Source organism: Diceros bicornis, chromosome 4 (assembly GCF_020826845.1).
Source record: "Diceros bicornis minor isolate mBicDic1 chromosome 4, mDicBic1.mat.cur, whole genome shotgun sequence".
Lineage (NCBI taxonomy): Eukaryota > Metazoa > Chordata > Mammalia > Perissodactyla > Rhinocerotidae > Diceros > Diceros bicornis.
Window position 1 is genome coordinate 15,067,774 of NC_080743.1, and position 14,157 is coordinate 15,081,930.

At 42.4% G+C, this 14,157-nt stretch overlaps 1 protein-coding gene across 1 annotated transcript in view; it reads right to left on the minus strand.

Annotated features, from left to right (window-relative positions):
* ZZZ3 (zinc finger ZZ-type containing 3) overlaps positions 1–5,386 on the minus strand; it is a 118,600-nt gene extending 113,214 nt beyond the window's left edge. Inside the window, exon 1 of the mRNA XM_058538336.1 lies at positions 5,323–5,386. The gene's annotated coding sequence lies outside the window, so the exon portion shown is untranslated. The remainder of the gene's footprint in view (positions 1–5,322) is intronic.
* Between the last annotated feature and the right edge of the window lie 8,771 nt (positions 5,387–14,157).

Below are 14,157 nucleotides of genomic sequence, written 5' to 3' on the forward strand. Positions count from 1 at the left end.
AATGAATAAATAAAATCTTTAAAAGAGACTGGGAAAGCAAGCAAAGAAAATCCACTACAAAATGAAACATTTCTCACCTCAAGACACTCAGCTGTGCAAAGGTTGGAGACTCAATTCTCAGGGTTCAAAACTACAGAACTGAATCATATAGACAGATTATTTACTAATTCTAATCATCTGCTTTGAAAATTCCTTCATCAACCAAGGTGCTAGTCTTTAGACAACTGGTTACTATGGATATCAAATATTAAATGTAATAGAGCCTTATTTGAGAGGCAATCTCTTGAAATATTAAATAAGGAAATAAACACGTAAAAGCAATAAAAGAAAACAAAGGAAATTCCATACACAAGAGCACCATTTTTATTTGGTATCATCAGATAAGTTCTATAAGTGAATTTTCTAGAAAACTGAAATGTACTAATTAACAAAGATTTGAAAACATTTACCGCTCTATCTTTTAAAAAGACACCAATTTCTTACTTCCTTAAACACAGTACGTAGAATACAAGTTGATTTATGATTAAGGTCGTCATTGTGACACACCATGTACTATACTGCTCTACAATATTGTGATTCCCTCAGAAGTTAATGATCATAGGACTGTACATCTCTATGTAATGGCCTTAAAACACTGTTCTTCCATAGTTCCACCTACATTTTTGTGTGTGTGTGCAAGGAAGATTGGCCCTGAGCTAACATCCATGCCCATCTTCCTCTACTTTATATGGGACGCTGCCAGAGGATGGCATGACAGGCAGTGCATTGGTCAGCGCCCAGGATCCAAACCAGTGAACCCCAGGCCACCAAAGCAGACCACACGAACTTAACCACTACGCCACCAGGCCGGCCCCTCCATCTACTTTTCAACAGCTCTTCTTCCTTTTCCCTTGAAATAAGATGACATTTCAGCTGTCAGTGTGCCTAACTCCAATGGCCAACCCTGTGGATTATAATCTGTGGCTAAAAAATCAGATAACCAACACTGAATTTACTCCAATTAGTAGCTTCTGAATAAAGACCATAGGCTTACTACTGTGGTCTAATACTTGGTTACCTACTTGGAAGGCTCAGGATCCCTGCTGTTTCAAATGGCTGAGATCTTTAGCACTTGAAAAAATGCTGAATTACTGACTGTAACTTATAAATATACTGGAGTTCCCCCAAACATAATAATAACTAAATACTCTGAAAGTCTCCTCAGGGAAAGCTACTCAACTCATTTGTTTCTGACAAGACAAAAATTACCTACATATATGAGAAAGAACAGCTTAAAAGAAAAAAAACCAAAAGAGGTGAAAAGGACAAGTTCAAATAGCAAAGTCCAGGGTGCAGCCCAGTGGCGTAGCAGTTAAATTCCCACAGTCCGCTTCGGTGGCCCGGGGTTCGCAGGTTCAGATCCCAGGCACAGACCTACACACTACTTATCAAGACATGCTGTAGCAGTGTCCCATATAAAGTAGAGGAAGATGGGCAAGGACGTTAGCCCAGGGCCAATCTTCCTCAGCAAAAAGAGGACGATTGGCAACAGATGTTAGTCAGGGCTAATATTACTCGCCAAAAAAAAAAAAAAAAAAAAGCAAAGTCCATACTTCCACAGCTTTAGAAGACTTAGGACTCTGGGAAATATTTACTGGTAGTGTTTTTTAAAGTACAATTAAAAGCAGTTGTCAGAGTATTAACTACAGAAGTTTGCACCAAAGTGTACACCACATCTATATTAAATATTACTTTAAGCAAATATTCCTTGTAGTTAAATCCAGACTGAATTTTCATATGAAATTAGATAGATTTTTTTAAAAGCACCTGCAACATACTTTCATTGATGTTTCTGGTCAAGTAACTTTCTGTAATCTCTCTTGGACACTGGTTCAAGAAGAGGTAAAAAAATAAAACATATTCTTGATTTAATTAATACATAAATAGGTATTACCCTGTATAGTTTACAAAGTTAGAGGTCCATGGAAATTAGCACTGTGTCAGACCTTAAGAAAAAAATCCAAGAGAGGATAAATCACATTATATTATCACTGTTATTAATTTCCTCTATCACTGAAGCTCATTAGCTCTCATAGATCATTTCTATGACAGTAATAAATGAGAAAAAGGAAAATAAAATTTCTTGGTTAAGTTTTACTCAAGCAAACTCAAATCATGTAAAATACATTTCTCCTCTCTCTTAGATTTTCTCAGCATATTTCTACCCAGTACCTCAGATAACTTAGTTTCTGTAAAAGACTGGTGATTCCCAAGATCTGCTACCAAAAACAGTTTATAAAACAAAGTTGTAACAATACGAATTATCTTATTCTTATTATAGCAAAGATCAGATGCACACATGAACTACCAAAAGCCCAAGCACCAAGCAAAACTTTGTAGACAACCTTTACAAAGGGCATTAACAGAACTGTGACCTTTGAATCCACTGTCATTTTCACAATTTCCTACTTCTAAAAATAATAAAATGTACGCAACAAAAGTTATTTAACAAGAGAGCTTTACCTAAGTAAAGAATTCACAAATATCAACTTAAGTTGCTGACTTTTTATGACAGGTGATATCAAGCAATTTGGGGGGTGTATTGAAAACTGTCTAACAAAATTATTTCAGAGGAAAAAATTGCCTCAAATAGTGATTCCAAATTCTGTTCAACTCAAATTGCCCTCCAACCATCAGGAGCCTGCCTATTCTTGGACCACAGCTCTGTTAACCTTCTACCATCCTCTCTTTTCTCCGCAGTTTCTCCAATTCCATTTCAGTATCAACCTACACACACTCCCATGTCTCTTTTCCTCTTTCCCACATGGCACCTCTCAATACTCACTTTTATTCCCCAACATTCCTACCTGAACTATTACAACAGAAAACCACAATGCCCAAGAAGAGTGGACACTCTTTTTTATGTGACAGGTCTGATAAACAATATTGCTGGTAGGTTTGGGGGGAAAAATACAAAACACAATGATCACAAACGCTGCTTAGCAATTTTTGAGTACTATATGTACGTTTGCTTGCATTAACTACTAATATATCTACCACTCTCCAGTTGAACTCACTAAACTGCATGGTCAGAACTATTACTTTAATGGAGCTGTTAACCTTCAAAACTTCTGGAGAACTACTATGCACATATTTGGGTTACAGTTTAGAATATATAAGTATTATAAAATATAAACATACGAATATAAGGGCAAATATATAACACAAACATTAAACAAAAAACTGTAAAACTCAAGTGATAAAACATTTCTTTAAATCCTATTTTACATGGACTTTATTTTTATGCAAAGCTACCAGCAACTGAATCTCTAGAGCAGAAATAATGCTACCACTCAAGATATTTTCACGAAACTACACTACCAAAAAACCTGTACAAGCAGAAAATTTACTTTTTTAAAGCAAATATGCATATGAGTCACAATATGCATATATCACTAAATAAAAATTTAACTGAGTAGAAAAAATTTTACTGATTGCTAACGTTGTCACAGTCTATCTTAAAACAACACTCCTCCACTTCCTCTTCTCCATTAAAAAAAAACAAACAAATACACGGGAAATATCTGGAATAATACACAGCTACTGCCAAGAGTGGTTACAGAGATTTAAGACGGAGGAAGGCAAATGGGTAGATAGAGTTAACAGGGAGCGTTTTACTCGTTATACTTTTCCGTATTAACTGCAGAAGCAAAGAACAATTTGGTAGTTTAAAAAAGAAAACAAATTATGAATGGATTATAGGTATCTGCTTAGTTTTGTAATTAACTCCCCGCTACGAATACTAAATAAATCCAAAGACCGCTCAAGAATATAAAAAAAGTACACTGTAAAGAAATTTTGGATAAGACACTGGAGAGTTCGAGAAAAATTAATTTCATGTCAAACTCATTTAAGGAAAAACTGTAACGCAAACTTTGATACCAAAGTTTATGAAGAGAGGTTTGCTTTTAACTAAAAATTTGACTTAAACCATTTCACTATTACCTTAAATATGTAACCTAAAACAACCATCCTTGAACATCAAAGATGGCAACCTCCTAACACACCAGTAATCAAAATCTTACCGACAATTCTGAGTTAATAAGCACGTACAAAAAGATTAAAAGAACGATTTTATCCTGACATCAGGTACTGACAGAGATACGAGGGATCCCTCCCAATACTGCCAAAAGTTACTGTAAATACAAAGTAAGTTAGAGTGATGAGGAAGTTACCAAGGACCAAATAAATGGGAGTCAATGACGCCCAGAGAAGTGGAGGGCGCTCTGTTTGAAGCGTCCGAGAACGCCCCGTGGAGAAAGGTACCGCCGCAGAAACAAGCGTCAGAATAGTTAACGGGTCTGGAATTCTTTAGAAAATGGCAACAAGGGGGAAAACTGACAAGAACGTTTGGAAGTAAGCGGAACGGTATCCACTGGAATCGCCGCGTCTGCGCGAGCCCGGCTGCGGACTTCCAGTGAGCGGGACGGGGGTGGAACGGTCCCCGCGCGGGGCAGAGGGAGCCCTGGCTGAGGCTTCTGCAGGTGGCGGAGCGCCCGCGGGGGGGTGGGGAGGACCGTGCCGACTCAATGGGGTCAATGTATCCCTTCAAGACCGGAGGAAGCTGACACAGCACGTCTCCCGGCACCGCGAGGCACTCGCCCCCGGCCCCTCCCTAACAACTTGCCTTCAAGAAAGAGTTGCGGGTCCCAGGCCCCCGGAACCCAAAGCTCCGCCATCCAGGACAACTGCTCTGCCAACAAGGTCCCGCGAGAATCGAGAGATCTCGCGATACAAGCCCTCCAGCATCTCGCGAGTTTCCTCTCAACCAACATGGCGGGACAGAGAAATCAGTATTTCGGAACTTAGAAAGTGCTTCATTAACGGACTGCAGAACGTGTATAGCAGAGAAAGAGCAGGAAGTCTTTCCCGCCTTATACTTCTCATCTTATTCCCCCAGTAGAGAAGAAAAGCAGCAACACAACCCTAAAACCTCCGGTGTCCGCAGTTATCCTACACAGACACAGCATCCCTCTGCTTCAGCCAGCCTCCCTGCCTGTCACGTGGAAGCAGATTCTCGGCGTGCCCGTCACGTGGGCCACTATTGAGCGGGCGCGCGCCCGTCGCCCTCCCAGGAGCCCTCCCCGCCCCCCTTTCGCCCGCGCACACGTGCGCGCGCACCCCCGCCCCACGTGGGGGCTTCGCCGTCGCCGCCAGCCCACCCCCTCCCCGCGCTCGGCTCCAAAGCCGAGTCCCACAGCCGATCGTCCCCCGCGTTCCCTCCTCCTCCATTCCCTCTCCCCCGCGTCGGGTCCTCACCACGTGCCCCGAGCGCCTGCTCACCTTTCGCGCGGGGCCGGGCGCCGCAGGCCACTCGGGGGGACGCCGCCGCCGTGGCCGCTCTCCGCCCCCGCCACCGCACTTGCTCGGGTGGCCGCTGCCGCAGGAAGCTCGACAGCGGCGCCGCGGCGCTTCCAGGTGGGTCCCCGCCTCCCGCTCCTGCCACTTCCCGCAGCACCAGCGGCTCCTTCCGGTCCCCTCCTTTCTCCGCGCCGGGCCGGGCGGGCGGCGGCGGCTGCAGGCGCGCTTACTGCACCGCCTGCTGGTAACTGCGGCGCGTGCAGCGCCGCCGGGCCGGGGACCCCCGCGGGTCGGCCCCGCGCTCCGCCCCCGGCCCTGGGCGAAGGTGGGGCTGAGGGCGGGACCCAGTCCATCCCCTGCGGTGCTCTACCTTGGCCCTACCCATGGAGGAAAGGCGTGCCTGTAGCTCCGCTGTTAGAAGTCCGCTTCATCCTGCTCCTTGTGGCCTCTTGAGGGATTTCTACACCCCAGTTCCCTTAGCAGTGTGGTCTGAGGCTAGGAAAATATCTGTGTGTGTGTGTTATATATGCTCCTGCCCTCCTCATCTGCCATCGCACGGCCCCCTTGCTCACCCTTCTGGCTTTCCAACCGTTCCTACAACACGCAGGCTCAATGCACTTCAGGACTTTGCGCTTGCTGTTCTCTCTGGCTAGAACACTGCTTCCAGATTTCTTTTAACTCGTCGATGTGCAGTGCGTATTTTAGGTCCTTTATCAAAGGTCGACATCTTCCCAGACTCCTGTATCCAAAAGAGCACACTTGCACCACCGCTCTTAAAGTTATCACTTCCAGATCCTATTTGTCCCTCCCCTGCTACCAAGAATGTGAGATCCTTAAAGGCAGGGACTTTGTAACCTTTGCTCGTTGCGATATCCCCAGACCTGTGTCTGGCACAAAGCAGTGTTTAATAAATACTCTATTAAAACATGTCAACGAACTATATTGAGCATGCAGAAGAATACAGCCCAGCCCAACACGCAGTGATGGCGATAAGCACTTCCTTTGGGTTGATAGTTCTATTCACAACCTAACCATATGAGCTGTGGAAAAGCTGAGCTAAATCTCCTTCCCTGTCTGTAGTTTGAAGATTCTCTTCCAAAAACATAAAATCTAGTGATAGAAGCCATTTTAAGTGGAGCTCTTCTGCAGTTGTCAAGTACTGCTTCATTGCTTTTGTTTTCCTTGTCTTTGGAACTTTTTTTTCAGGCAAATAGATATGTGTGCCTCCTTTAATTTTGCTAATAAAAGTTATTAAATGGCTGAAATGGCTTTTTTTATTTGTTTTAGTTGAGATTTCAACTGAAGGTAACATCTGCTTCAAGACAAAGTGTGACGGTGTATTCTTATATTAACACATCAACAAGCCTTTATTGAACCTAATTGGTTCCAGGTTCTACACTAGGACTAGAGACACAAAAATAAACAAAACAGTGTTTCCCTACCTTGCTCTATATGCTTATAGAGCCAAGTTTTATTTATAATAACCATAAATCTCTTCTTGAGTCCTATATGCCAGCAATATGCTGTGCCAGCAATATGCTTTTTATACCTTATCCTATTTTAGGCTTCCAGCAATCCTGAGATAGATACTATGAGTGGTGGGCACTGAAATGTACTTCTCAGATGCCCTTCAGGAATGAAGGACTTATTACCCCAGCGGCCCTGAGTGTTGGCCACAGACAGCCATCAGCTGTTAGCTCCCTTCTAGCATTGCCCAATGTCACACCCCTTCCCAAGGAGTCTACATCCAATGACTGATCAATGCACAGGCACTAACAGTATCTAAGGATTGTTGGAAGGCCCAGCCCTCTCACCTCAACTTGGGACAATTCTGATGGAGCATCCCATCTCCAGAACAACCCTCGTCAGCTGAGGCACCCCGTTAAGATTGCATCGCAGCTCAGCTTCTCCCTCTGTCAAATTCTTCTTCCATTCCCTCTCACAAGTGATGATCCCAGGAGCATTCCCTAATAAATCTGCACACTAACCATGTAAGAGTCTGCTTTCTGGGGAACACAACCTGTGGCACTATTCACATTTTTCTGATGAGAAAATAGGCTTAAAAAAGAGTTAAGTAACTTGCCCAAGTTTGAAGTGCAGAAGGTTCTATATAGATATATAAATAAAATAATGTGGGAACAGAGGAGGGTTTGAAAAAAGCTTTTTACGAGGGTTGGCATTTGAGTTACAGCCTGACTTTGCAAAGCAGAGAAAAAAGACCATTCTCAGCTGAGGGAACTGCATGAATGTGAATGTATGGCAATGTGAGAGGGGAACTACAAGAAGCACCAAGTGGCTGGACTCGAGGGTCTTTGGAGGAAGCACTAAAGGGATGAGGAGAAAGGACAAGTTCACTGATGGTAAAAAGGGTAGCCAAGGAGAGAAAACTCTAGGCCCAGGAGTAGATCTTAGCCAAGTAGAAAGGGATAAGAGCCCCTCAGATCTTCAATTATCTAAGGGAAAGAGGAGCTTCCTTGCTCTTGGAAAAAAGAACCACTGCCAACCTCACTGGTGAAGGCTACTCCCTAATTATGATACATCCAAATATAGCCTTTGTTATTTTCATCTAGGATCACAGAATATTGAAGATGGAAGAGACGTCAAGATCATGTAATTCAGGGTCTGTACAATATATCCTGAAGCACTGACATTCCTTTTACAAACAATCTTATGCCAGAATCCAATACTTTACACAAATAAAAGATGACCTGGGAATGGAAGGGGCAACCACTGGCATCTCCCTCAGCCCCTTACCATGGCACGTGAGGCACTGCCTCAGCACACACTTAGAAAACCATTGATGTAGTTCATTCATTCACTTTTTCAGTAAATATACCAGGAGCTGTACAAGGTGCTGGAGATACAGTAATGAACAAAACAAGGATAGACTCTACTGTTACAGAGCCTGTAGTCTAGAGAAGGTTGACATTCAAGAAATAATCACACAAATATTGTACTAAAATTCAAACTAAGTACCATGAGTGAAAAGTGCAATGCACTACGAGAATATGTCCATATGCCCAAAAGTACATATTCTAAGGTCTTTAAATAAAAGGAACAGGGAGGCCTTCCTGAGGAAGTAACACTCAAGGTGAGTGAGACCCCAAGTATGAATACGCATTTAGGATTTAGTCAGGCAAAGCGTGGGAAAAACATTCCACACAGAGGGAAGAGTTGATGCAAAGGCCCTACGAGGATGGAATTTAATACTACCTACTTATATGTTTACTACTACTACTACTACTACAACTTACTACTACCAGAAAGAAGCCACTACTTTTTCTATGGATATATATAAAATCTAATATGAAACAATGATCTAATTTCTCTCATTGGATCATAAGATATTTTCCATGTCATTAAATATTCTTCAAAAGCTCCAAGAGATGGTTATATAATTTATTTGACCATTTTTCTATTTGGGGGCATTCAGGTGGTTCCACTTTCATGCTATTAATAAATGATTGGTTTAATGAATGTCCTTGTGTCCAAATATGTGTCCAGATATTTTGGGGCTGAATGTCCAAGATTTGGATAGCTGATTGAATTTGAAGGTGAGTTAAAAGATGAGTCTAGGATTCCTGGCTTGGGTGACCGGGGAGATGGAGGTATCATTGATGACCATAGGAAATACTAAAGTAGGAGCAAGGTTAGGGAGGAAAGTGATGTGTTTGGTTAGGGTGTGCTGAATTTAAAGTAACTCATATATCCAAATGAAGCTGCCCGGGAGTCAGTTGAATATATCTGTCTGGGATTCAGGCTTCAGGTCTGAGCTGGAGGGACAGATTTGAGTCTTTAACATAGAAGTGGTAACTGGAACCCAGGGTGTAGATTAGGTTATCCAGGGAAGGCACAAAGAGTGAGAAGAGCTGAAAATGAAGAACAAAACCCAGAGAAATTCTGAAATTTGGAGGCAAGGAAAAAAAGTGACAACTATGGAAGAGAAATAAGGGTTCAGAACAGTAAAAAAGAACTGGGATAGAAGGGTACCCCCATGTGATAGAAGAGTACCCCATGGGAGGGAAGGGTACCCCAAAAACCAAGGAAGAGGAAATTTGAAAGAGGGAGTCATCAACATTAACTTCTTAGACAAATTTACGAGACACCTATTTTGTGCCACACACTATGTTAAGCACTGGAAGTGAACAAGACAGAGGCCTGCCCCATGGCTTAGCGGTTAAGTGTGTGCGCTCCGCTGCTGGCGGCCCGGGTTCGGATCCCAGGCGCGCACCGATGCACCCCTTGTCAGGCCATGCTGTGGCAGCATCCCACATAAAATGGAGGAAGATTGGCACGGATGTTAGCTCATGGCCAGTCTTCCTCAGCAAAAAGAGGAGGATTGGCATGGTTGTTAGCTCAGGGCTGATCTTCCTCACACACACAAAAAAAAAGACAAATCCTTTTGGTGCTTAGTGCCTAGTGGGGAAGACATTGTATACCACTAAAAAGGCCAATATATTTGGCATATTTTTAAAAATTATGCCTTGCTTATTTCTAAAAACACTTATGTGGCTTCCAAAAAATTAATATAATAAGTAAAATAGAATTTAAAATAATTAAAATGGCAAAATTCAGGCAAAAGGAAGATAAAAGCAAGCAAAATAGAGCACAAAAATACATGTTCTAAGGTCCCGAACACTTGCTTTAAGCTTCTGGCAGACATAACAAGCAAAAACAAGATCAGTTATGACAGTCTCAGTATCCATGGGATAACAAAACAGTTGCTCAGAGGAGGCATTACCATTCCCAGTACTAAGACCAAAGATAAATTTCTCCCGTGGTTTCTCAAAACAAGATCATGTGATAGAGTGAACAGTGCCCTCAACAGCATCCTTATAGTAAATCCATCAATTAATTTTATCAGACTCTTTCTTTATTACAACATCTCTCAATCTAGGCTGAAGGCAATTCTGTAGGCCTGAAAGACGTGAACAACATAGCCCAGGTAAGAAACTCATAGTCTGGTTTAGTACAAGGAAAGATCCAGAAATGTTTGAAAGAATGAGTAGATTATACATTCTTCAGATGATCCATCATTCATTTAGTTAATACACTCCATATATACTAGTCTCCTGGATCTCAACTGACCCCAAGAGCACCAAGTTAGTCCTGGTTTCAACATTTACCACATCACAGATCCAGAACTACTTTCCTTTCTTTTCTCACAATTCGTTTACAACGTGAAGAAGATTTTGAAAAAGTGCCTCAAAAGAACCACTAGAGGGGGCTGGCCCAGTGGCGCAGCGGTTAAGTTCACTGGTTCTTCTTCAGTGGCCTGGGGTTCGCCAGTTCAGATCCTGGGCAGGGACCTGCTCACCGCTCATCGGGCCATGCTCAGGCGGCATCCCACATAGAAGAGCTACAACTCTACAACTATGATACACAACTATGTACTGGGGCTTTGAGGAGAAAAAAAAAAAGAGAAAGAGGAAGATTGGCAACAGATGTTAGCACAGGGCCAATCTTCCTCCAAAAAAAAAAAAAAAAGAAACACTAGAATTAGAAAATCACCATTTTATAATCTGTAATGAAATAATTGATTTAGGCAACAACCATTAGTAGATAAAACTATTAGTTGAAAAGTTGACCAGTAACTTTACAATGGAAGAATTAAGCTCTCAGCATCTGAACACACTGACCAATCCTTGTATCATTAAAAGTGGGACAACCAAATATTGTGTGACCCCTTCTACCTCCTTCCCTTTGCTTCACCAGGCTGGTCAAGACGGTTATATTGATATCTAGTAGTTCCCTCCCAATAAAAGATGGCAGAAATGACACTGTGCCATCCCAGTCCTAACCCTTTAGAAGCCTACAGTATTTTCTTTCATCCTTTTGGAACCCAGCTGCATGCAGTAATGAAGATCAGGCTATATCCACCTAGAGAGAGAAGCCACGTGGAGAGGCCCTGGAAGATGAGATCCTGTAGAGAAAAGTCTTGATAGAGATAACCGTAGGGCCTCAGCTGACAGTCAGCACCAAGGCCCCAGTTATGTTAGAAGCCTTCTTGGACCTTCCAGCACAGTCTATCTGCCAGCTCAATGCAGCCTCGTGAGTGACTCCAGACAACACCACATGGAGCAGAAGAACCACCCAGACAACCCACAGAATTGTGAAAAATGATAAATCCTTGTTTTAAGCCAGTAAGTTTTTTTTTTGGTGAGGAAGATCAGCCCTGAGCTAACATCCATGCCAATCTTCCTCTTTTTGCTGAGGAAGACTGGCCCTGGGCTAACATCTGTGCCTATCTTTTCTCCACTTTATATGGGATGCAGCCACAGCACGGCCTGACAAGGGGTGCCTCGGTGCGCTCCCGGGATCCGAACCAGGGTCGCTAGCAATATAGCACGAGCACTTAACCACTACACCACGGGGCCGGCCCCATTAAGCCAGTAAGTTTTGAGGTGCTTTGTTATGCTACAAAAGACAGTCTCCAACCTGAGTAGCATCATGACTTTACTGTCGGAGAACCACACCTACTTCTATATTCATGAACAGTCTCACACTTCAGTGTCCACAGGTCGTGTAGCAGAAGTTCACACGGGTGAGACACACAGAACTGAAGAAACTTAAACCCAAAGAGCTCGTCTGATAAATCTACACCTGAATAGTTGCTATCAAAAGTAATTATGCCTCCATAATTCTGGAAACGTACACACTTCAGACATGAATTCTGCTTAACACTTAGAGCCATAGAGGGGGATGGACTGGGATCCTGGACTTTGTGCCACTGGTGACATGTGAAAAGCACTGTAGGACTAGGCATCTGGCAGGGCGCGTTATCTGCACCCAAAACTGGGTAGAGAGATACTGTGCACTTACTATGTACTTTATATCTTTTAAAACATTTAGTTTCACAATAACCCAAGGAGGTAGACTTGTAAACCTGTACTCATTTTGCAGGTGAGGAAATTGAGGTCAGAAAACTTTCCAAGGTCACACAGCTATGAAGTGGCAGAGCCAGTATTCAAATACAAGCAATTTGACTAAAGTAGATTGATTGCATTAATAGCCTTAATTTTTCACATCTTTTGCCACGTGACTTTGCAGTTCCTCTCATTAAAAACAGAATCTATTCCCCCTTCTCTGGATTTTGAGTTCCACCATGTAACTTGCTTTGGCTAATGAATTATTAGCAGATAGGACACATGCAGAAACTTGAAAATGACTTGCTCCTCTGCAATAACCAAGAGAACATGCCTGGGTTTAGCCTGATGGACACAAGAAATAGAGCCAATTTGCTCCAGGCATCTCAGTGGAAGTCATCCTAGATCAGCCCAACCAAGAGAAATGAGTGAGCCCAGCTGACTGCAGATACATGAGCGAGCCCAGCTGAGATCAGCCAAGGCCTGATCAGCTGAACTCCATAGACTTATAAAATAAATACAAGTTCTTGTATACCACTGAGCCTTTGTGGTTGTTACATAGCATTATTGTAGCAAAAGTAACTGATATACTGGCTCTGGAGCCCATACTCCTGACTATATTGCTTTTCAAAATATTGAGTTTTAGGTGACTGACATGTGAGTAGATATATTCAGCAGAGTTAGTAATTGGGACTTGAATTTAGAAGAGACATTAAGGGTGGTGAAATATACTTGAAAATCATTTTAAAAGAAGTGATAGTTGAAAGTAAGGGAGTGAATGAGCTCTAAATAAGAGAATACAGTATATATTTACAAAGGTGGAGTCACAGGAGATTTACTATTCAACATTTAGAATAAGAGAGGCAAAAAGAAGAGAAGGCACAGTAGGCAGATAATGCAGGGGGAAAAAATTGATAAAATGCAGAACCATACAAGTTTAAAGAGGGAGGTTCAGGAGACAGTTGTCACTGAGAAACAACCATTGGATTTCCTAATTGGAAATTTGTGACTTCTGAGCGAAGCACAGGTTTTGGAATCACACATCTGGTTTGAATTCTGACACTTAATTGTTGTATGTACGTGGGCACATTAATCTGTTTGTATGCATGTTTAGCCTAATACCTGACATTTGCTAAGAACTCAACATTAGCCATGATTGGTAGTGGTTGTGTTATTGAAATAGTTTTGAACAATGGCCTGTTTTTTACCCTAAAGAAACAGTTTCTTACCTAACCCCCTTACCCACAATCCTTCAAAATGGTGACAAGTATATTCAAACTGATCACCTTTCTTTGAGTTACGGCAGTCGCTTCAAAAGTCAAGGAAGTTGCCTCTTTCTGATATAATTAGTCACAGATAATCTACCAGATTTTGTTATAATAATAGTAATGATTGCTAATAAGCCATATAAGAGAAAAACTTTTTTTGAGCAGGGTGGCCATAGAAGCCAGATAGTCGATTTGAAAAGGAAAGAGGAGGAATACTCAAGAGGAAGCAGAGCGTCGACCGATCAAGTACAAAGTTTGTCAATAAAAAAGAAGTGAAGAAACAGATGTGTCAGATTGGTCTAGGGAATGAATATTCATTTCCCTCATCTTCCTAGTAAAAGAAAATGTAGCAACTTTAAAGGCAGGGGAAGTGCTAGTGAAGAGGGAAAGTTTGAGGTCTATGGGGTGGATACTTGATTTTATTATTATTATTTTTTATAATTTTATTTATTCACTTTTTCCCCCAAAGCCCCAGTAGATAGTTGTATGTCATAGCTGCACATCCTTCCATTTGCTGTATGTGGGACACGGCCCCAACATGGCCAGAGAAGCAGCGCGTCGGTGCGCACCCGGGATCCGAACCCGGGCCGCCAGCAGCAGAGTGCGCGCACTTAACCGCCAAGCCACGGGACCGGCCCTGGATACTTGATTTTAAAATGTACTGAGGGAAGTGAAAGGGCATG